The sequence below is a fragment of the Salmo salar genome, chromosome 01 (genome assembly GCF_965601325.2).
Source record: "Salmo salar chromosome 01, fSalSal1, whole genome shotgun sequence".
Classification (NCBI taxonomy): Eukaryota; Metazoa; Chordata; class Actinopteri; order Salmoniformes; family Salmonidae; genus Salmo; species Salmo salar.
In genome coordinates, this window is record NC_138291.1 from 170,741,951 (window position 1) to 170,767,848 (window position 25,898).

The 25,898-nt window shown below is 41.1% G+C and overlaps 1 long non-coding RNA gene across 1 annotated transcript; it reads right to left on the minus strand.

Moving 5' to 3' along the window:
* Positions 1–4,117: 4,117 nt before the first annotated feature.
* Positions 4,118–5,923, minus strand: LOC106570661 (uncharacterized). The gene is made up of 3 exons (XR_001320726.3): positions 5,819–5,923; positions 5,397–5,463; positions 4,118–4,625 (listed from the first exon to the last, which is right to left on the minus strand). It is a non-coding gene; the product is annotated as an uncharacterized LOC106570661 (long non-coding RNA).
* Positions 5,924–25,898: the final 19,975 nt, after the last annotated feature.

A 25,898-nucleotide genomic window follows, 5' to 3' on the forward strand; every position in this document is an offset into this window, starting at 1 on the left:
CTCAGATGATCTCTCCACAAAGATGTGACTGAATGTCCCTAGAGAGGATCCATAGCGTATACCTTTGTTGGGAACTGAATGCTACAAGGAATGAGTTCTTGGAGATGTAACTGTTAAATGGCCAAGGAATCACGGAAAATACTAAGACAGCTATAGCTATGGTAAATATGGTATGCTAATAGTTTATTTTAGTTTCTTAAAGCTGATCTAATGGGTTGGCTTCAGTTGTAAATGTAAGGCAGCAGGGTAACTTTTCAAGTTGTAGTTTTTTGCACTGTCAAATTCTGCCCTCTACAGTGAGTGAATTTGTTATTTTTATTCCTGAGGAGAGTGTTTTTTCTGGAAGGTATGTAGAGGATATCTGAAGAGAGAATAAATGCTGTACCAGAATCCCTTTCATGTCAATTTGAGTTTCCTCCACTTCAACCTCCCGCTGAGAGAAAGGCCTGAGCCATGCAGAGCATAGCATCACAGACACAGGCACAAACACACACACATAAACAGACACAGCTGCACGTGAAGGGTCATGGCTTTGCACCTGACACACACACACACGCACACACACACACACACACACACACACACACACACACACACACACACACACACACACACACACACACACACACACACACACACACACACACACACACACACACACACACACACATTTTGTTCTTCTATCGTTGTGGGGACCTAACGTATTTCCATTCAAAATCCTAACCCCTAACCCTTACCCTAAACCTAACCTTAACCTTAACCCTAACCCAAACCTTAAACCTAAACCTAAACCTAAATCCTAACCCTAACCCTAACTACTAACCCCTTACCCTGACCCATATTCTAAACCTAATTGTAACCCTAACCCTAAACTTAACCCCTAAGCTTAAAATAGCCTTTGTCCTCAAGGGGACATGGGAAATGTGTTAATAGTTGACAGAGGGCTGGGTTAATAGTGATGCTCTGGAAAGCATATATACTGTTAGTGAAGAAAAAGCCAAAACACAGCGGATGGTCTACAATTCGTCCAGATCAACACCCCTATACTTAACACTAGTTTTGTCCCATATGATTTTACAGGAAAACACATCTTTTCAGTTACTTATTTACTTCTTAATTGGAAGAAGTTTAGACCCCCCACTACCACTCTCTTCCCTCCTCTCTCCTCCCTCTATCTGTGTGCGTGTGTCTGTTCCTCCCCATACCAGACAGTGTCTAGACTGAGGCAATTACAGACAGCGCTTGAACGCCTGCGTCTGCCTAGACTTTGAGGGATTCACAACGGCCCCCATCAAATACAGCAGGGGAGAGAGTGAGAGGGGGAGAAGAAAAGGGGGAGGAAGAGACAGAAAGGGAGAGCTGGGGGGAATTTTGAGGTAGGGGGTTACCGAGTGGAGGTTATCAGCTGCAACATTCTTCATCTGTCCCTCTCTCTTCCTTCTCCCTCTCTCAGGAGGACCGAAGGGGAACGAGGTGTCGTTATTCTGCTCTGAGGCAAAGCTGAGATTGGCGACTGATTTAACTCCTTGACCGGAGAAAGCGTCACAGAAATCCACAGAGGGTGTTGTTGGTTGGACAAACCAAGATCTGTTACAATAACAATAGAATTTTAAAACATATATCCATTCTCTTGTGCAATTTACACATCTTACCAAACTAATGTTATTTTCTCCAAACATTCAGCTTAATGAGAAAAGGGATATGATTTTGGTCTCTGTCAATCAAATTCTGAACTTATTTTAGTAATCAAAGACAAAATGTAACCCAGCTGTTTAATCTCTAAAGTTATATTTGACATAGACATATCAACTCAATACTGTTATTATACACTGAGAGGTTGAGGACCTCAGATTCCACCCAACACTCTTAGTTTCAATTGAGGATATGGCTAACAGGATATGACCAACACAGTCTCTCACAACAGCATTTCACATTCTCCAAACTCTATAAAAACCGGTTGGAAGAATATCAACATAGACATTAATAGAACATCATGACACCAATGGGACTGATGGCAAGAAAGTATATTTTTCTCTGTGTGAAAAATGTCTCAGTCCTAACCCCTTACTCTCTCCCTTCCCTCCCTTCATAATGTGTCTATCTATGGGGCCTGCCTGGTGTCTGTCTATAGCTAGAGGATCACCGCCAGGCCACTACCCCACCCCTGACTAAATATCACACATTCCAATGCCCTCTCTCTCTTTCTCGCTCTCTCTCTCAATTCAATTTCAATTTAAGGGCTTTATTGGCATGGGAAACATATGTTAACATTGCCAAAGCAAGTGAAGTAGATAATAAACAAAAGTGAAATAAATTAACAGTAAACATTACACTCGCAGAAGTTCCAAAGGAATAAAGATATTTAAAATGTCATATTGTGTCTCTCTCTTTCTCTCTCTCTCTCTCTCTCTCTCTCTCTCTCTCTCTCTCTCTCTCTCTCTCTCTCTCTCTCTCTCTCCCTCTCTCTCAATTCAATTCAAGGCCTTATTGGCATGGGAAACATATGTTAACATATCTCTCTCTCTCTCTCTCTCTCTCTCTCTCTCTCTATATATATATATATATATATATATATATATATATATATCTTTCTCGCTTTCTTTCTCTTTCTCTCACGCTCTCTCTGTCTCTCTTTCTTTCAATTCAAAGGGGCTTCATTGGTATGGGAAACATATGTTTACATTGCCAAAGCAAGTGAAATAAGTTTAATACTATCAATAATTTTATGTGGAAATTAACAGTAAACATTACACTCAAAAAGGTTTCAGAGATATAAAGACATTTCAAGTGTTATATTATCAACTATGTACTGTACAGTGTTTTAGCAATGTGCAAATAGTTGTAGTATGAATAGTGGGGGAAGATAAATAAACAGATAAGTATTGGTGATATTTACAATGTTGTTTGTGTTCCACTGGTTGCCCTTTACTCATGGCAACGGGCCACATATCTTGCTGCTGTGATTGCACATTGTGGTATTTCGTCTAAGAGATATGGGAGTTTATCAATGTTGGATTAGTTTTCAAATTCTTTGTGGGTCTGTGTGATCTGTGGGAAATATGTTTCTCTAATGTGGTCATACATTTGGCAGGAGGTTAGGAAGTGCAGCTCAGTTTCCACCACATTTTGTGAACAGTGGGCATATATCCTGTCTTCTCTTGGGAGCCAGGTCTGTCTATGGCGACCTCTCTCAATAGCAAGGCTATGCTCACTGAGTCTGTCCATAGTCAAGGATTTTTACAATTTTGGGTCAGTCACAGTGGTCAGATATTTAGCCACTGTGTACTGTTTAAGGCCGGATAGCATTCCAATTTGCTATTTTTGGTTGGTTCTTTCCAGTGTGTCAAATAGTTATCTTTTTGCTTTCTCATAATTTGGTCGGGTCTAATTGTGTTGGGCTCTGTGGGGTCTGTTTGTGTTTGTGAACAGAGCCCTAGAACCAGCTGGCTGAGAGGACTCTTATCTAGGTTCATCTCTCTGTAGGTGAGGGCTTTGTGGTGGAATGTGTAGGCATCCCTTCCTTTTAGGTGGTTGTAGAATTTAACAGCTGTTTCTGGATTTTGATAACTAATGTGTATAGACCTAATTCTGCTCTGCAAGCATTGTTTGGGGTTTTGCATTGTACGCAAAGTATATTTTTGCATGCAGTCTCAATCGGGTGTTTGTCCCATTTTGGGAATTCTTGGTTGGTAAGTGGACCCCAGACCTCACAACCATAGAGGGTAATGGGTTCTAGAACTGATTTAAGTATTCATAGCCAGATCCTAACTGGGATGTTGAGTTTTATGTTCCTTCGGATGGCATAGACGGCCCTTCTTGTCTTGTCTCTTAGATCATTCACAATCGTGTGGAAGTCACCTGTGGTGTTGATATTTAGGCTGAGGTAGGTATAATTCTTTGTGTGCTCTAGGGTAACAGTGTCTAGATAGAATTTGTATTTGTTGTCCTGGCAACTGGACCTTTTTGTAACACCATTATTTTTTGTCTTACTGAAATTCACTGTCAGGGCCCAAGTCAAATCAAACTTTATTTGTCACATTCAACAAGTCAGACCTTACTGTGAAATGCTTACTTACAAGCCCATAACCAACAGTGCAGTTCAAGAAGAGTTAAGAAAGTATTGACCAAATAAACGAAAGTAATTTTTTTATAAAAAGTAGCACAATAAAATAACAATAACGAGACTATATACAGGGGGTACCGGTACCGAGTCAGTGTGCGGGGGTACAGGTTAGTTGAGGTCATTTGTACATGTAGGTGGGGGTGAAGTGACTACGCATAGATAATAAACAGTGACTAGCAGCAGTGTACAAAACAGATGGGGGGGGTCAATGTAATACTCCAGTGGCCATTTTATTAATTGTTTAACAGTCTTATGGTTTGGAGGTAGAAGCTGTTAAGGAGCCTTTTGGTCCTAGACTTGCCGCTCCGGTACCGCTTGCCGTGCAGTAGCAGAGAAAACAGTCTATGACTTGGGTGACTGGGGTCTCTGACAATTTTTGTGGCTGTCCTCTGACACTGCCTATTATGTAGGTCCTGGATGACAGGAAGCTTGGCCCCAGCTTGGCCTTCTCTGTAGTCTGGCAAAATCTGTGCAGAAGATCTAGGTGCTGCTGTAGGCCCTCCTTGGTTTGGGACAGAAGCACCAGATCATCAGCAAACAGTAGACATTTCCGGGTCCAGTAGTGTGAGGCCGGGTGCTGCAGACTGTTCTAGTGCCCTAACCAATGAATTGATATAAATGTTGAAGAGGGTGGTGCTCAAGCTCCATCCATGTCTCACCTCATGGCCCTGACGAAATAAATATGTGTGTGTATTGACAATTTTAACTGAGCACATGTTGTATGTGTACATTGCACTGGATGAAAAGGATCAGTATCAGGGGATATCTTTATCTATATATATCTGGATATCTGACATTTGATTGGATATAAGGAGTATACATGCTCCAGATACGCTTGTCCTTCATTTCATATATGGAGCTAGGATATTCTCCATAATGGGACAGTTTCTACGTGCATCCAATCCAGACCTCAGAACTCTCCCTGCTACCGTATGATTCCAGGGAGATATCTGGGGTGAGATCCCTTCTCACTGATGTACCTGCAACTGCTTACATATTTGTAGAATATTTTAACTCCGGAAAGGGCATGTGTCAACATGCTGACATATTTAAGTCTTTATAGTTAGGCATGAACGAATCCACATACTTTTCAAAAAGGTATCATACTGTATCTGTAGTCATTACCTGATCATTTATGGATTGATATTTCTTCCTAAATGTTATGATTTCAATAGATATCTTTACATGATATGTAATATTCATCCTTATATGTCTGATTGAAAATTGACTAAATCTGACTTATGGTCAATGTTCAGCGGCCAAATTATTTTACCTGTTCATCATGCATCTTCGCATGAAGGTTACATATCTGAGCATACAGCACCATACTCAGTAGTAGGCTACAAGGAACGGAAAAGCAAACATTGTCATATTTAATCTAAAGCACATCTCTGCTATTTCTGTTTAAACAATGCAGCATAGCAAATCCAGAGCTCCAATCATCTTATATTAACCAGTAATACAAAATATGGCCAAACGTTTTAAAACGTTTGCTGTCACCTTGAGGCTTGATAGTGGATAAAACAAATCCCTGAAGGGAAGGAAATGTTATTTGTTAGTTAGCTCGGTTACCTGTTAGTTTTTACCCCCCTATCAAGCCTAGCTAACAAGCTAGCTAGCCCTACTGGCCAAATTAGCAAATGTTCTTGATTCTAGTTACCAAGATAAATAAAACATATTCAGTTAGCTACTCACTTTAGTGTTAACTTCTTTGAGGTATTTTCTGAACAGCTTCTAACTTCTTTGTTTCTCCAGTTGTCAGTTTGATCACAAACTGTTTGAAAACAAATTTGTGGCGCCCCAAATTCAAAAATGACAGTTGGAATTCCACAGCAGAAAGTATAATTATTGTTGCTAGGCTACCAGTAACAGTGCTTTTAGCTTGCATGCCTTAATGCAGATGGAATATAAAAAGTTTAGCTAGTGTCTGAAATAATTATATTGATTGAATATTTGTCAAATATTTTTCAAAACGGAAATAAGCATCAGAAATGGTCCTTATTTAGCATATCAAAAAGCACATCAAAATCCTGATATGGACCTCAGTCAAGAACATATGCATTGTATGTACTGAGAAAATATACTATGTAGGCTTACTGTCAGTATTTGTCATCATATAGAGAAAAGAAGATGTCAACATAGGCCTATCTCAAGATATCTAATGAGTCAATATCCACCCAAACAATGTATGATATCCGGAGGGAATCCCAAAATGATTTTTGTTTGAAAGAAAAATATGGATTTCATATTTGACATATTATTGAGTATGTTCTGAAAACTCAGAAATGCATCCGAAATCATCTTTATTTTCAGCATATCAAAAAGCATATCAAGATCTGGATATGGACCTCAGCCAAGAGAAGCATATCTGGAATCAATATAGCTTCATTTCTTGAATGTGTTGAGAAAACCCAGATATGCGATGTATACAGTCAGTACTCGTTAACATGAAGAGAGAACATAGGATGTCTCATATCTCAGGATATTGAATGAGTCCATATCCGGCCATAGGAAATGTCCATGTGTGATATTCGGAGTAATCCCAATATCATATATGTCTAAAAGACACATCTGGAGTCAGAATTTGTCAGGATATGGTGCAAATCCACAAAACTGAAAATATGCATTGGAAATGGTCTGTATTCTCTAGAATATCAAAACATGTCATGTAAAGTTATCCCTTGATATCGATCCTTTTCACCCAGTGTTGATTTTATAATGTCATATGTTTTTCCTCCAACACTGCTTTCCATCAATTTGTATAGCAGACCCTGACACCAAATTGAGTCCAAAGTTTTTTAAATCAACAAAGCATGAGAAGACTTTGCTTTTGTTTTGGTTTATTTGTTTGTCAATAAGGGTGTGCAGGGTGTATACGTGGTCTGTCCTACAGTATTTTGGTATTTTGAAGTCTGCTGTTCATGATACTGCAGAGGATTTTTCAGAGATTGCTGTTGACACAGATTCCACTGTAATTATTGGGGCCTGTCTCTCTCTCTCTCTCTCTCTCTCTTTCTCTGCTTGGCTCCTGCTCTCTCCTTTACTTATCTCTCCTTTGTGTCCTCTTTCTCTGTTTTTGTCTCCATGTCTCTTACTTTACATTTTGTCCGTAACTGTCCCTTCTTCCATTTCTGTCTGCATTATCTATCTTTTTCTACTACCAGTATATACATTTTTCTCTCATGAGTCCGTTCCCCCTTCTGCCACTCTCTCTTAGCACTCTGTCTATTTTCCTGTGGCTTTTATTTCCCTTCTCTCCATCTTTCACCCGTTGTCCCCCTCTCTCTCTGTCTCTCTCCATGTTTCACTCCCCCTTCTCTCTCCCACTGTCTCCATCCTCCCTCTCTCCCTTCCACTCTCTGTCTCCATCCCCTGCGGTGGTGCACTCCCTCCCACCCACTCTCTGACACTGACACACAGGGATGTCTGTGTCTGTGCAGACAGTGGCTCTCTCCCATTGCCACAGACTGGGTGACTTCACTGGGAAAAAATGTTCTCCTCTCGCTCTATCCCTTGCTCTCTCTCTCTCCCTCAGAGCCTCTGCTCTCTCCTCTTCTCTTCTCTCCACACAGTACTCACACTTCGGCAGCCTGTATGTACTAGTTTAGCTCAGAGAATCCTAGGCAATCTGTGAAATGAGTAAGGTATTGCTAGGGCTAATTTTCTAGACATTGTTGTTCTAAGATCCATATAGGCTGTACTTTACATAGAGACTATGGAAGCAGATTCATGCCCAAAAACTATATTTGTTTTGACATGAATCTGCTTCCATATAAGACTGTACTCGTCCCATTTCTATGAGAAAGAAATGAGAAAGAATTTCTATGAGAAAGAATTCCACTCACACTCATATTTCAGATGTATCTCAGAAACGAATAACAGACAGTTCATATGTTACGAAGAAAGCAGGGCAGGTAACACTGAATAAAACATTTAAAAATGACAATATCAAAAACACTACACAAACATCACACATTACATACAGTCATTTCAATACAAAGGGCTGCTTCTCCTGTGAAATATCAGGACATCTCTCTCTCTGTTGTACAGTGACACTGTACTGTGGCGTGTGTGTGTGAATGTGTGTGTCAGGGGGTCCTCGCCCTCCCCTTGTCACAAGTGCACCTTGACCTTCCCCACTCAGCTTGTCATTACAGGCCGGTGACCGGGTCTCTCGCCCGGTGACCCGTCAGTCTCAACGGTCAAGGTAATATCCGGCGTTTTACACCCCTCGAGCCCGGCAGATTAGCCAGCGGCAGCAATTAAGGAGGCGAAGCCCGGGAACTGAGGAACCCAGACTGTAATGAGGAGATCAATGGCACATTGGTGGCAGCGGAGGGATCTCTTTAACAGTGACATAAACAGTGTTGTTTGTGTTGTTGTTGTTGTTATTCTCCTTCCTGAACGTAAACAAGCAGACACATTTGTTTGTCCTCTGTTGGATTAAAGGATTTATATGGAGAGCTAGCCAGCAGATTACTCTCCCCCCACCCACCCACCCAGAACCTATGATTGTTGCAGCCAATGGTCAATCCCAGACTGAGTCAGATCTGTGTGGCGTTCTTCTGACCTCACTGACATTAGTCTGGGCCCAGGATGAGTGCTTCCTCCCATCATCCCTGGAGGTGGATTGTGAGGTCGGGTATCCAAATGTGTCAGTAAAAACACATGATTAGCATATATTTTCTTTTCTTACACTACTTAAAAGGCTGCTTTGCAGTTCTACAGCATATAGATCCCGTTTGAGGGCCATATATGAAGTGAGCCATGGAATCCTTTTTGGTTCTATAAAGCACAATTTCTTCTAGCAGTGTACCAAGCCTATCTATTGCAGTATTTTGTTTTGCTGTTCTATTTTAGCACCCCGTCACTGTATCCAGTGAGATACATTCTTCATTGCTTTCGTCAGAGAGGGTTACAAAGCAAAATACATCTTAAACAAGAAAACTAGGCACCTATGCCAGAAAGATTTAAGCATCTGATGTTTCTATCCTAAACCCCCACAGTGGACCTTTAATAAACCCCCCCAGTAGACCGTTGATAAACCCTCACAGTGGACCTTTGATAAACCCCCCCAGTAGACCGTTGATAAACCCCCACAGTGGAACTTTAATAAACCCCCCCAGTAGACCGTTGATAAACCCTCACAGTGGACCTTTGATAAACCCCCCCAGTAGACCGTTGATAAACCACCACAGTGGACCTTTGATAAACCCTCACAGTGGACCTTTGATAAACCCCCACAGTGGACCTTTGATAAACCCTCACAGTGGACCTTTGATAAACCCCCACAGTGGACCTTTGATAAACCCTCACAGTGGACCTTTGATAAACCCTCACAGTGGACCTTTGATAAACCCCCACAGTGGACCTTTGATAAACCCTCACAGTGGACCTTTGATAAACCCCCACAGTGGACCTTTGATAAACCCCCACAGTGGACCTTTGATAAACCCCCACAGTGGACCTTTGATAAACCCCCACAGTGGACCTTTGATAAACCCCCACAGTGGACCTTTGATAAACCCCCACAGTGGACCGTTGATAAACCCCCACAGTGGACCTTTGATAAACCCCCACAGTGGACCTTTGATAAACCCCCACAGTGGACCGTTGATAAACCCCCACAGTGCACCGTTGATAAACCCCCACAGTGGACCGTTGATAAACCCCCACAGTGGACCGTTGATAAACCCCCACAGTGGACCGTTGATAAACCCCCACAGTGGTAAACCCCCACAGTGGACCGTTGGTTAGACTGTAACTGTACATTATTTGTTACAACATTGCTGGAAGGCCTTTTCCTCCTGCAAGGCCTCCTTTACACAGTCTTCAATTGGAAATAAAGAGGATTGGTGATGACCAATTTGGTCTGTACTCCTTAATGTATCATGACCTGTTTGAAATCACAAGATCGACCCAATTAAGAAAAATAACAAGATACAATTGGGCCACTAAGATCTGTGGCACAAAAACATTGTCAGCATCCCAGATGGAATCCTATTCTCTATAGTGCACTATTTCCCTGGTCAAAAGTAGTGCACTATTTCCCTGGTCAAAAGTAGTGCACTATTTCCCTGGTCAAAAGTAGTGCACTCATTAGAGAGTAGGGTTCCCTTTGGACACAGCATTTGAGTCCCTGACCTCAAGTAGCGCTACAGTACAAAGGCCACAATGGTCAAGGAAGTGCAGGTGTCCTAGTCACATGTCTGTCATTTCAATAATGATTTGGTCTAGTTATTTTTAAAATGACGAGAACAGTGGGCCATTTAAGTCAATAAATACCCTTTGATTTGTCACATCACATTTGTATTGACTCATTAACCTAAAGTAAAACACTGACTTCCATGCGCACAAACATACATAGCCTTCTCCACCCAACATATTTTTCTGCATAGCATCCTATTCTCTTCCCAACAGCAGAAATATGACAAACATACACTGAGTGTACAAAACATCATACTCTTTCCATGACATAGACTGACCAGGTGAATCCAGGTGAAAGCTATGATCCCTTATTGATGCCACTTGTTAAATGCACTTCAATCAGTGTAGATGAAGAGGAGGGGACAGGTTAAAGAAGGATTTTTAAGCCTTTGGAGAATTGAGACATGGATTGTGTATGTGTAACATTCAGAGGGTGAATGGGCAAGACAAAATACTTAAGTTTCTCTGAATGGGGTATGGTAGTACGTGCCAGGCGCACCGGTTTGAGTTTGTCAAGAACTGCAACTCTGCTGGGTCTTTCACACTCCACAGTTTCCTATGTTTATCAAGAATGGTCCACCACCCAAAGGACATCCAGCCATCTTGACACAACTGTGGGAAGCAATGGAAGCTGTTCATAATGTTTTGTACACTCAGCATACATAAGAATTAGCTTGCCATGCAAATTCCTAATTTATTCAGATAGAGAGAGAGCGAGAGAGAGAGCGAGCGAGAGAGAGAGACTTAAGTTTGAGTCACTGGGCCCACATGAACTCAAAATAAAGTTATTTACCCAGTCAGATATAGGCCGTCATTGTAAATAAGAAGTTGTTCTTTACTGACTTGCCTGGTAAAATAGAGGTTAAATAAAAAATGTAATAAAAATCTATAGTGTAGTGGCAAGAGAAGTTATTTATCCAGTCAGATATAATGTAGTGACGAGGAGTTATTTACTCAGTCAGATATAGAGGAGTTATTTACCCAGTCAGATATAGTGTAGTGACAAGAGGAGATATTTACTCAGTGAAATATAGGGGAGTTACTGACCCAGTCAGATATAGTGTAGTGACAAGAGGAGTTACTTACCCAGTCAGATATAGAGGAGTTATTTATCCAGTCAGATATAGAGGAGTTATTTACCCAGTCAGATATAGAGGAGTTATTTATCCAGTCAGACGTAATGTAGTGACAAGAGGAGTTATTTACCCAGTCAGATATAGTGTAGTGACAAGAGGAGTTATTTACCCAGTCAGATATAGAGGAGTTATTTATCCAGTCAGATATAGAGGAGTTATTTACACAGTCAGATATAGAGGAGTTATTTACCCAGTCAGATATAGTGTAGTGACAAGAGGAGTTATTTACCCAGTCAGATATAGAGGAGTTATTTATCCAGTCAGATATAGAGGAGTTATTTACCCAGTCAGATATAGAGGAGTTATTTACCCAGTCAGATATAGAGGAGTTATTTACCCAGTCAGATATAGAGGAGTTATTTACCCAGTCAGATATAGAGGAGTTATTTACCCAGTCAGATATAGAGGAGTTATTTATCCAGTCAGATATAGAGGAGTTATTTACCCAGTCAGAGATAGAGGAGTTATTTATCCAGTCAGATATAATGTAGTGACAAGAGGAGTTATTTACCCAGTCAGATATAGTGTAGTGGCAAGAGGAGTTATTTACCCAGTCAGATATAGAGGAGTTATTTATCCAGTCAGATATAGTGTAGTGGCAAGAGGAGTTATTTACCCAGTCAGATATAGAGGAGTTATTTATCCAGTCAGATATAGAGGAGTTATTTACCCAGTCAGATATAGAGGAATTATTTACTCAGTCAGATATAATGTAGTGACAAGAGGAGTTATTTACCCAGTCAGAGATAGAGGAGTTATTTACCCAGTCAGATATAGAGGAGTTATTTACCCAGTCAGATATAATGTAGTGACAAGAGGAGTTATTTATCCAGTCAGATATAGTGTAGTGACAAGAGGAGTTATTTACCCAGTCAGAGATAGAGGAGTTATTTATCCAGTCAGATATAGTGTAGTGACAAGAGGAGTTATTTACCCAGTCAGAGATAGAGGAGTTATTTACCCAGTCAGATATAATGTAGTGACAAGAGGAGTTATTCACCCAGTCAGATATAGTGTAGTGGCAAGAGGAGTTATTTATCCAGTCAGATATAGAGGAGTTATTTACCCAGTCAGATATAGTGTAGTGGCAAGAGGAGTTATTTATCCAGTCAGATATAGAGGAGTTATTTACCCAGTCAGATATAGTGTAGTGGCAAGAGGAGTTATTTATCCAGTCAGATATAGAGGAGTTATTTACTCAGTCAGATATAGAGGAGTTATTTACCCAGTCAGATATAGAGGAGTTATTTACCCAGTCAGATATAGAGGAGTTATTTACCCAGTCAGATATAGAGGAGTTATTTACTCAGTCAGATATAGTGTAGTGGCAAGAGGAATTATTTACCCAGTCAGATATATTGTAGTGGCAAGAGGAATTTAGTCAATAAATAGTTGGCTATCCTTTTTCCTTTCTTTCTGTGCCACAACATGTTTGCATATAGACTACTGGTAATGTTGTACCAGGGCCACGTTCAGCAGACTACTGGTAATGTTACCAGGGCCACGTTCACTGCAAAACGTTCTCGAAAACGACTCAACGTTATTCATTATTCAACACGTCAGAGAGGCATGTTTGTTCTACCTAACATATTTCTATCTGAATGTTCAAAAACGCTGCTTCCTGCTGAACGCGCCCCAGGTTGTTAGCTATAGCTAGCTAATGAGGTAACATGACTGAACAAGTTGTAGCCTAAACAAATGGTTAACGGTCCGGTCCGCAAGTAGCCTAGTTTTAGAACGGCCTGTGATATGCTTTCCGAATGTCAAATGTGGCCCGCCAATGCACAATAGAATGAAAAAATCCATACATTTGGAACGGTATACTCTTAAACCATTTTCTCTGAGAGAGACATGGCTACGTTGGCTACTGAACCTGGCTATGAAATACAGTGGAGAAAGTGGGATGGTTGAGCGAGACTACAAATTCAAAGACTTTTGTATACTTATCTAATCAAGATATATTTGTTTTTTTATTTTCCATTAATAAAGTTAAATATATAAATTTTCTTCCACTTTAACATTACACAGTATTTCGTGTAGATCGTTGACAAAAAATGACAGTTAAATACATTTCAATCCCACTTTGTAACACAATACAATTTTGAAAAAGTAAAGGGGTGTGAATATTTTTTGAAGGCAATGTAGGCTCTGTGTGCCAGGTGTGATAAGTCTTTCCCACCGCTGAACAGAACTGCGCTGCACATATGTGCTGCTAATATTATTGTGCTTATCACTAAAAAGTTCTCAATCTTTCCAAAAATTCTTGCCCAGTCCACTTAGTAGTCATATTTTAACTGAAATGAAAAATAATTTTTGTTCAGTTATAGTTTTTTTGGGGTCTGTTTAGTCAGTCTGTCTCATCAGTTGTCACTGAAAAACAGGTGTTCAGTCACTATATTTGTTGACAAAATGAACACCACTAGTTGGTAGAGCAAGACGCTTGCAACGCCAGGGTTGTGGGTTCGATTCATATGGGGGACCAGTATGAAAAAGTATGAAAATGCATGCACTCACTACTGTAAGTATCTCTGGATAAGATTGTGTGTTCAAAATGACTGAAATGTCAAATGTGTGGGTGTGTCTTCGCAAAACCACGCATCTGTCTCAGCAAATGGATGTTTTGACATAATGTCTATTATGTGTGTAGAGCACCTTCTTGACTGTTTGTACGAGTGTGTTCCTTGTCAGAGGTACACAGACTCTTTCAGGAGCTCAGAGACAAAGTGAGACAGACAGGTGTGGTGTCCTGGGATAGGGGGAGGGGTCTGAGAGATAATTAGTCTATCTATTGACCCAGACATATCGTTGCCTCAGTATCAGACTTCCTTTTCCTCATTTCACTAGCCCTATCAATAACACCAGAAGTAATACCACCACTTTGAGACTGGCGGGTCCTGACACTATCCACAGTCATGTTCTTACTAAGAAATCAATAACGTAGACATTCCTGTTGAAAAATATTAATACCCAAATTACTTTTAGTAGCCTTTACATGCACATTCTGCATATCCATTCTAGTGTCTACACTGCTACAGTGCTACATGACATAGTGCTATGTAGAACCAAAAAGGGTTCCTTATAGAACCAGGGTTCATTGGCTCCCAAAGCAACCCCAAAGCACCATTATTTTTAGCAGTGTATAGTAAAGCAATAAGGCCTGAGGGGGTTTGGTATATGGACAATATACCACGGCTAAGTACTGTTCTTACACACGACGCAATGCGGAGTGCCTGGATACAGCCCTTAACTGTGGTATATTGGCCATATTCCACAAACCCCTGAGGTGCCTTATTGCTATTATGAACTGGTTACCAACGTAATTAGAGCAGTCAAATATTTTTTGTCATACCCATGGTATATGCTCTGATATACCACGGCTGTCAGCCAATCAGCATTCAGGGCTTGAACCACCCGGTTTATAAACTGAAATCTACACTACCTAAAACAATGTCCATATATGGAGGTAATGTATAGCACTTTCCAAGGCGAAACCACATTTTCCCTCTGCATCTCCTTTTCAGTTCCTATGGTTCCTCATATATTTCATGTTTTCCATGAGACATTCACAACCCTGGTCTAACCCAGCCAAGTGTGCTAGCATTGAAGGAACATGATGCTGTGTTCCAGTGGTCCTCCAGACTACCAATACCCCATAGTGGGGTAGCTGTGTTCCAGTGGTCCTCCAGACTACCAATACCCCATAGTGGGGTAGCTGTGTTCCAGTGGTCCTCCAGACTACCAATACCCCATAGTGGGGTAGCTGTGTTCCAGTGGTCCTCCAGACTACCAATACCCCATAGTGGGGTAGCTGTGTTCCAGTGGTCCTCCAGACTACTAATACCCCATAGTGGGGTAGCTGTGTTCCAGTGGTCCTCCAGACTACCAATACCCCATAGTGGGGTAGCTGTGTTCCAGTGGTCCTCCAGACTACCAATACCCCATAGTGGGGTAGCTGTGTTCCAGTGGTCCTCCAGACTACTAATACCCCATAGTGGGGTAGCTGTGTTCCAGTGGTCCTCCAGACTACCAATACCCCATAGTGGGGTAGCTGTGTTCCAGTGGTCCTCCAGACTACCAATACCTCATAGAGGGGTTTTCTGTTCATCTCACTCTCTTCATCTTTTTCTATTTTTATTTATGTTTTATTTATTTATTTGCACCAAACAAAACAAGCGATCGACAGCAATACAGATACCGTTTTTTTTTTAAAGCGGTGTGCAGTTGTGGTTGGAAGCACAAGGGTTTATATGAAAACCGCACCACAAAAAAAAAAACATACAATACATAAGTACAAAAATAAAAAAGTTTGTTAAAACAAATAATAAAACCTACTAAATTATAAATGTATAAATGTCTCCCTTTCTCTCTATTCCTTTCACATTCTCATCTCCCTCTCCTCTCTATACCTTTTCTACTCTTTCTCTTATTCTCTACTCCTCTCTTCATTAAATCAAATCTAAAATAAATGATATTTGTCACATTCTTTATAGACAACAGGTGTAGACTAACAGTTAAATACTAAGGGTCCAGTTCCAACAATGCAGAGTTAAAGATAAGATGAAAATAGAATGTACAGTGCCTTCGGAAAGTACTCAGACCCCTTGACTTTTTCACATTTTGTTAGGTTACATCCTTATTCTAAAATGGGTTAAATTGTTTTTTTTCCCCCCTCATCAATCTACGCACAATACCCCATAATGACAAAGCAAAACAGGATTTTAGTAATGTTTGCTAATTTATATATATAAAAAAAAAAATGAAATATCACTTTTAAATAAGTATTCAGACCCTTTACTCAGTACTTTGTTAAAGCACATTTGGCAGCGATTACAGCCTTGTCTTCTTGGGTATGACGCTACAAGCTTGGAACACCTGTATTTGGGGAGTTTCTCCCATTCTGCTCTGCAGATCCTCTCAAGCTCTGTCAGGTTGGATGGGGAGCGTTGCTGCACAGCTATTTTCAGGTCTCTCCAGAGATGTTCGATCAGGTTCAGGCTCTGGCTGGGCCACTCAAGGACATTCAGAGACTTGTCCTGAAGCCACTCCTGCAGTGTCTTGGTTGTGTGCTTAGGGTCGTTGTCCTGTTGGATGGTGCACCTTCGCCCCAGTCTGATGTCCTGATCGCTTTGGAACAGGTTTTCATCACAGATCTCTCTGTACTTTGCTCCGTTCATTACATTTACATTTTAGTCATTTAGCAGATGCTCTTATCCAGAGCAACTTACAAAGTGAGTGCATACATTTCATACAATTTCATGCATTATTTTAGTTTTTTTGTACTGGCCCCCCGTGGGAATTGAACCCACAACCCTGGTGTTGCACACACCATGCTGGCATTGCAAACACCATGCTCTACCAACTATGCCACAGATGCCTTTATCCTGATTAGTCTCCCAGTCTCTGCCACAGAAAAACATCTCCACAGCATGATGCTGCCACCACCATGTTTCACCGTAGGGATGGTGCCAGGTTTCCTCTAAATGTGACGTTTGGCATTCAGGCCAAAGAGTTCAATCTTGGTTTCATCAGACCAGAGAATCTTGTTTCTCATGGTCTGAGAGTCTTTAGGTGCCTTTTGGCAAACTCCAAGCGGGTTGTCATGTGCCCTTTATTGAGGAGTGGCTTCCTTCTGGCAACTCTACCATGAAGGCCTGATTGGTGGAGTGCTGCAGAGATGGTTGTCCTTCTGGAAGGTTCTTCCATCTCCACAGAGGAACTCTAGAGCTCTGTAAGAGTGACCATCGGGTTCTTGTTTACCTCCCTGACCAAGGCCCTTCTCCCCCGATTGCTCTAGGAAGAGTCTGGGTGGTTCCAAACTTTTTCCGTTTAAGAATAATGGAGGCCACTGTAATCTTGGGGATCTTCAATGCTGCAGAATTTTGTTGGTACACTTCCCCAGATCTGTGCCTCGACACAATCCTGTCTCAGAGCTCTACGGACAATTCCTTCGACCTCAGGGTTTGGTTTTTGCTCTGACATGCACTGTCAACTGTGGGACCTTATATAGACAGATGTGTGCCTTTACAAATCATGTCTAATCAATTGAATTTACCACAGGTGGACTCCAATCAAGTTATAGAATCATCTCAAGGATGATCAATGGAAGCAGGATGCACCTGAGCTCAATTTCAAGTCTCTTAGCAATTTTATTTTATTTTTTATTTAACCTTTATTTAACTAGGCAAGTCTGTTAAGAACTAATTCTGATTTACAATGGTGACCTAGGAACATTGGAATAACTGCCTTGTTCAGGGGCAGAATGACAGATTTTTACCTTGTCAGCTCGGGGATTTGATCTAGCAACCTTATAGTACCTGGCTCAACGCTCTAACCACTAGGCTACCTGCCGGAGAGGGTCTGAATGCTTCTGTAAATAAGGTATTTCTGTTTTTTATTTTTAATACATTTGCTAAAATATCTAAAAACTGTTTTCGCTTTGTCATTATGAGGTATTGTGTGTAGATTACTGATGATTCTTATTTTATTTAATCAATTTTAGAATAAGGCTGTAAAGTAACAAAATGTGGAAAAAGTCAAGGGGTCTGAATACTTTTCCAAAGGCACTGTATGTGTGTGTTGGTGTGCCAGTGTAAGTATGTGTGAGTGTGTGGGTAGAGCGTTGCCAACTGTTGGACCTTATATAGACAGGTGTGTGCCTTTCCAAATCATGTCTAATCAATTGAATTTACCACAGGTGGACTCCAATCAAGTTGTGCAAAACAGATCAAGGATGATCAATGGAAACAGGATGCACCTGAGCTCAATTTCGAGTCTCAAAGCAAAGAGTCTGAATACTTATGTAAATAAGGTATTTTTATTTAATATTTGTTATAATTTTGCAAAAACGTCTAAAAACCTGTTTTCGCTTTGTCATTATGGGCTATTGTGTGTAGATTGATGAGGGAAAAAATGTATTTAATCCATTTTAGAATAAGGCTGTAACGTAATTTTTTGGGGAAAAAGTCAAGGGGTCTGAATACTTCCGAAGGCACTGTATATCCTACCTTTTCAGTCTCCATAAAGGTGTGTATTAATGAAGTGATGTGAATTCAAAATAAAGCTAACCTTTGTGGCCCCTCAAATACTCCTCTAATTCCACCCGAGTCACTCTGCCTCATCATGGCTCCTCACCCTTATCACTTGACGAGGGTCTCAGTTGACCGCTTCCTCTTGTCAGGGTCTCATTAGACATGCGCGGCTGTAGGGAAGGCCAAGGGTTATATCATGGACCAGGTCCCTACAACCCCCTTTATCCTGACTCCACAACCTAAACTGCTCATGCCCATCATCATTTTTTTGTTCCTCTTTCTGTTTCTCTCGCTCATTCTCCCATTTGCTCTGATGGTTTTCTTCTCTTTATCTCACACATTCTCTATTTCTATTCTCTCTATGCCTGTTCTTTCTCTTTCTCTTTCCCCTGCTATTTTTCTCTGGCTCCTTGTCTGCTCTGTGTGGGGAGTTCAGTCAGAATTCAGCATTTGGAATCCCTTCTGGTTCAGGGCGTCTCTCTCTCTCTCTCTCTCTCTCTCTCTCTCACACACACACACACACACACACACACACACACACACACACACACACACACACACACACACACACACACACATACATGCATACAGTACACACACACACAACACACACACACACACACACACATCCTCTTGCTCTCTCTCTCACTCTCACACACAGACACACAGAAACACTGCTTTTTTTCCGCTAGCACGGACTGTTCTCTTCCACTCCCTTTCTCTGTCTCTCTCTGTCTCTTTCACTCTCTCTCCCTTCACTACCAGCACCACACAGTTCTGTTTGTGAGCCACAGAGTCCCTGACAACCAGATCATGTAGCTAGGCTACGAGTTGCTCCATTCCAAAGTCTAATCTGGGGACATTGCTCTGGCAGGCATCTGCTCGTAGCCTAGTTCGGGTAGATATAGAATGACTAGATAAAGAAAAATAGATCCATACTAGATCCTAAATATCTATGTGGAAATAAAATGTCAATGTAAGTATTAGTTATGAATGCACTGATATAATTTTCACGAACACACTTGTAGGACACACGTAGTGTATAGTTTTGTATATTTTGTTATGGTAAAAGTTTTAGATTTTATTTCAAAGTCTGCATATCAACCACCCGTGATACAAGTGAGTATTCAATGTCCATCCATGCCTTCAAGTAGGCTTTTGTTTTGCTGGAGTGTTGTTGCTAGTGTGTTGTTGCTAGGGTGTTGTGGATGGGGATGGCGGATGGGCATAAGCATCTGTCTCTGGTTCCAAAGGTTGCATTTTTCGAATCCTGCGATAGAAAGTTGTTTTTTAATCTTTTGTTTTAAGCCTATACCAAACCTTAAGAATTCAGAGTTAATGCTTAACCTTAACATTGGAATGATACAGAGCACTTCAAAATTTTACATTTGGAACAACTTTGAGATGTTACGTTTGAGAAACATGGATGAATGTCTAATTTTGACATGAGACTGTGAGAGCTTGTTGCATAAACTGCCTAAATCATTATGAAATAGTTGTTGACCATTAGTAAACTCTATATAAATTATATACCACCACCATATATCACATTATGCTTCACCCCTGCATAATATGCATTTATTACCAAGCCTAAATAAATCATGAACTACTGGCTTTATACATTTATTTACTTCATAAGCAGTCGATAAGCATATCTTTTATAGCAGCAGTTGACATAAGTGCACATGTCATGACAACAGACATGCCATTCATCTTATAGTTAAGCAATAAGGCCCGAGGGGGTGTGGTATATGACCAACATACCACGGATAAGGGCTGTTCTTAAGCACGACACAATGCGGAGTGCCTGGACACAGCCCTTAGCTGTGGTATGTTTTCCATATATCACAAACCCGAGGTGCCTTATTGCTTTTATAAATTGGTTGCCAACGTAATTAGTGCAATAAAAATAAAAGTTTTGTCATACCCGTGGTATGAGGTCTGATATACCACAGGCTGTCAACCAATCAGCATTCAGGGCTCGAAACATCCAGTTTATAATGTTCATTATAATATGGTTCACAACACGGTATGCTGTTCTTCATAGACTCTATGTCATGTTCAGGCTATTTTATGGCGGATGTTATAACATTGTATATAGCTGTTATAAGGCTTCATGAATGCATACATTAGGGTAAATAAAGTGTAAAAGAGGAAGTCCACTTTAGAACATCATGCAATACCAAGAGCAACTATTGAACAACTAGGAGTAAGAGAAGTCTCACTGGAATGCTTTCCACATGCTGAAGCAATTCCAATATGAGGTGTGTTGGTAAGAGGGAGGAGTGAGTGGGATGAGTGGGGTGCACTATAGGGCAGGGGTACTCAAATCCAAGCCGCGGGTTTCAAAATGTTTCAGTTTTTTTTCTTCTTCCTGGTAGTTAATGGATTAATGAATGTCACTGATTGGCCAGAGATGCTACTCACCTGCTGTCTCAGGTCCTTGATTGGAGGGGAAGAATACAAAAACAGTAGTGCCGTGGACACTGAAGAGATTTAAGAAGGGGGGGATATAGGGTATTATAAACTGGGTGGTTTGAGCCCTGAATGCTGATTGGCTGACAGCCATGATATATCAGACCGTATACCACGGGTATGACAAAACATTTATGTGTACTGCTCTAATTACGTTGGTAACCAGTTTATAATAGCAATAAGGCACCTCAGAGGTTTGTGGTATACAGTATGTCTAATATACCACGGCTAAGGGCGATATCCAGGCACTCCACGTTGCGTCGTGCTTAAGAACAGGCCTTAGCCGTGGTATATTGACCATATACCACACCCCCTCGTACCTTATTTCTTAAATACATCCTTCAGTGAGTTTCTTACCCATTCAAGAACATGTTTATAACGTAGGTCCTATTTTCGTTACACCTATGAGAGTAATGGTCCAATTTTAGCACAGTGGAAAGGGGAAGGGGGATACCTAGTCAGTTGTAAGGTAGCTGAACTTTTAGTAGCAAGTAACTGCTAATGTAGTATATGAACCAACATTATTCAACTACGCTCGAATGAGTCCGGTTACTTGAAGCTGGCTTTGCTGTACCTTGTTCGTACAACTATTAGCTCCATAAGGTTTGAAGTTATTGCAGTTTATTGAGTAAAGACAGAAAAAAATGTTGTAATTTGTAAGATATTCTAGCTACTTCAGATTGAGTGGGGTTTCTTTCTTCGTAAAGTCCTTGTATGACACATTCTTTGAACTTTACGTAGAACTTTAGTCTAATTTTACTGGTGGGCACTATTGAAATCCCATGCAGCATTCTGTGTATAGTAATAACACACTTATTACACCAGAGTCTCATTAGAGTCATCCAGAATGGGTCCAATGGCCAGAGACCAGCCTACACCCATGTGCTATAACTTAGTAGACAACATGGAGGTTGGGATTTCAGATTGGGGACCCAAATGTAGCCAAAGTACAGAATACAGCCACTTGGAGTTCAACAGTATCTCAGTGAGACAAAAACCACAACAAACAAAGGTATCCGTGGGTAAAATAATACTTTTGGACTATGATACTCACTGGATTCAACTTTCTAGAGCATGGACTAAAAACAAACACTTAAGTGTCTCTCTTTTACGCTCTATTATCAGATAGTGGTCTGAATACCTAATTTATTTAGAGAAATTTGAAAAATAGCAATAAAACGGCATTCCTTCTCCCTAGTTTTTGGCACTGGCTGCCTTTCAAATAACAACCCCTTCTCTGCTATACTCAATCACACACAGGCGCACACACAACTTACACACACAACTGCATCTCTCTCTTTCTCCCTCTCCCTCCTACCCTCCCTCCCTCTCCCTCTCTTCACCTCCTCCTCACGCTCTGCTTCTATAATTCAAATCCTGTCAGCCCTGTTCCAGACTGCTGGCGCCAGCCTCTCTCTCCAGGAAAAAAAGAGAAGATAGAGAGAGAGGGAGGGAGAGAGGGGGGAAAAGCAGAAGGAAAAAAAGCTCTTTGAGGGACAAAGCCGCTGGAGCCACACACACAGTAAGCCAGGCCGAGCAAGAAGTAGACGGGTAGTTTTGAAAAAGCCAGCTGCATGTTTGGATTTTTCAGGGCCCAATATTTTTATGTGTTCCGCCTCCCATTTCTCTTTTTTTCATTTATTTTCTTTTACTCGTTGTTTCTCCCTTTGATCTGCCTCCGCTGCCTTCACTGGTAAAAAGCAATAAAATATTCTCCCCCTCTCTATATTTTTCTCGACCACTTTTATTAACCCTTTAAAAAGAGTTATAACTCGGGGGAACTTGTGTAAGATTCAACGCTTGGATGAAAAATAATGGAGGCCCTCGTTGTCAGACCAGGTCTGGTAGAGCCGAGTAGAGGACAGGGGTGGCGAGATTTTTTGAAAGAAAGGAGAAATGAGGGGATGGAGAGAAAAGAGGCAAGGTTGAAAAGTCAGATGAAAAAGGAACCAGAGATCAGCCATCCACGTTTCACTCAGGACTATAAATAGCTGCACACACAAATCCATCTATTTTGGGCTAATGAGAGAGCCAGTCATGTGACGCAAACACAGAGAAATGAAAGCCGGCATCCAAGAGCCCTCGAATGCGTCAAGGTCCCACATATCCCCCCAATCCATCCCCTCCTCTCTTTGCCGGAGCTGCACCTAGCTGGCATCACAAGATAGACACATTTGGTTTGTGTCCTTGGGACAAAGATGGCCGCCTCTCCTCTCTGGAGGAGGATGAAGTGTCCTCTAAGCCGGTGGTTCCCAAACTGTGGGTCATGTTTTTATTTTATTTACATTTTTATACATTTTCGGGATAGAAAAATGCTTTCACAGTAAACTTAAATGACTAAAACCAAATAGAAAGTATGTAGAAAAGATAATGGACCTATATATTTTTCAATAATAGCCTATAGTCTTTGAGAATATACAATTAACAAAATAAAAACTAGACAATCAGGCCCCCATTGATTTTGTTATAATGTTTGAGCAAAATAACACATCATTAGCCATGTCAAAATGCATTTTCTCTCAAGCTCGATGGAAAAATGTATAGAATTGCAGGAAATTTGCTTTAAAACTGCAAAATTGTCTTTCAGGTCCATGGTAGGATGCGTGGAATTTCAGGAGATTAGCTTTGAAACTGCACATTTTCCCTTATTCTTTGGTCTGTGTGTGTTTTTTTCACCACTCAAATCTTATGGTGGGTCACAAAGCAAAACACTTCTTAACTGACTTGCCTAGTTAAATAAAGCTAAAAAAATTAAAATAAAATAATAAAACCTGCCTAAGCGCTGATCTAAAGTCAGTTGTCTCTAACTCTCTATAATGGTTTAACCGATAATGGCTGCCTAGACCACACATGTGCAACTTTTGGGGAAGATTAGTGTAGCATATACAGTGCATTCGGAAAGTATTCAGACCCCTTGACTTTTTCCACATTTTGTTACGTTACAGCCTTACTCTAAAATTGATGAAATTGTTTTTTTCCCTTATCAATCAACACAGAATACCCCATAATGACAAAGCAAAAGCACGTTTTTGTAAATAAAAAGTATTCAGAACCTTTACTCAGTACTTTGTTGAAGCTTGGCACACCTGTATTTGGGGAGTTTCTCCCATTTTTCGCTGCATATCCTCTCAATCTCTGTAAGGTTGGATGGGGAGTGTCGCTGCACAGCTATTTTCAGGAAGAGTCTTGGTGTTTCCAAACTTCTTCCATTTAACAATAATGGAGGCCACTGTAATCTTGGGGACCTTCAATGCTGCAGAATTTTGTTGGTACTCTTCCCCAGATCTGTACCTCGACACAATCCTGTCTCAGAGCTCTACGGACAATTCCTTCGACCTCATGGTTTGGTTTTTGCTCTGACATGCACTGTCAACTGTGGGACCTTATATAGGCAGTTGTGTGCCTTTACAAATCATGTCCAATCAATTGAATTTACCACAGGTGGACTCCAATCAAGTTATAGAAACATCTCAAGGATGATCAATGGAAACAGGATGCACCTGAACTCAATTTCGAGTCTCATAGCAAAGGGTCTGAATACTTATGTTAGTAAAGTATTTCCTTTGCAAACATTTCTAAAAACCTATTTTTGCTTTGTCATTATGGAGTATTGTGTGTAGATTGCTGAGGAAAAAAATGCATTTAATACATTTTAGAATAAGGCTGTAATGTAACAAAATGTGGAAAATGTCAAGGGGTCTGCATATTTTACGAAGGCACTGTATGTTTTACAGCCAGTAGATAAAAAGCTAATATTATAAAGTGACCACTGAATACTGTCTGCATAAACCCCCCACCATTGGTTTTACATTTCAAAATATAGACATTACAGTGTAAAAACTGACCCATCATGGTGACCCTTCTTCTGCAAAGAGAATGTCAATGTCCTCTTAGTAAACTCCCACCTTCAGCTTCTGGAGGGGGGATTGTGGACATATTGGAAAGTGAACAGATTGAATAAACACCATCAGCAGGGGTCAATTATTTTGCCTATACAGTGACTATATTGGTCACTTCACTCTTGTTGGGGATGAAGTGACCCCCCTTTTCTCATGTTGATTCTGCAAAGCTAAGCGAAACTCCCCGGAGATAGAGGGTTGACGGACAGTCGGACACTAGCCTCTCCTCTTCCTCCTCCTCCTCCCTCTCCTCCTCCTCCTCCTTCTCCATCTCCCTTCGTCGTTCCACAGACCTGATCGGCAGGGCTGGCTCTGATGGTGTGGCCGGTGCGCTGGCTTCAGGGGTAATTGGAACATAATGGAACATTTTCGGTGGCAAAGCCAGCCCCATTGCCCTCGTCACCTTGTGAACCTCTCAAAAAAGATCCTTCGTCATCTGAAATGCCACATATTTTGGGCCAGCTTTCGCCTGAATCGACGCGCTTCACTAATCATCCCTCCCTCCACCCTCCTCCCTCTCTCTTCCACCTCCATCTTGGATTTTTTTCTCATCTCCACCAGCTGATTGATTGCTCTGACGGTCCCTTGTTCAAATGCATCGCAGGTAACCGCCCCCGTCCTTAATCTAAAAGGAGTTGAGCTTTGATATTTGTCTTTTCACGAGCAGCTCTGGAGAAAATATATCTCTATTTCAGCAAAGTGGGACAGGAAGGCCAGCCAGGAGCTATTTACCAGCCAGGAGTATGCAGGCTTCAGTATTCAGGAAGCAAATGACATTTCACACCTGAACCACTCAGTGTAACCACTCCACTCTATGTAACCACTCCACTCTATGTAACTACTGCACTCAATGTAACCACTCCACTCTATGTAACCACTCCACTCAGTGTAACCACTCCACTCTATGTAATCACTGCACTCAATGTAACCACTGAACTCAGTGTAACCATTCCACTCAACATAACCACTCCACACAATGTAACCACTCCACTCAATGTAATCACTCCACTCAATGTAATCACTCCACTCA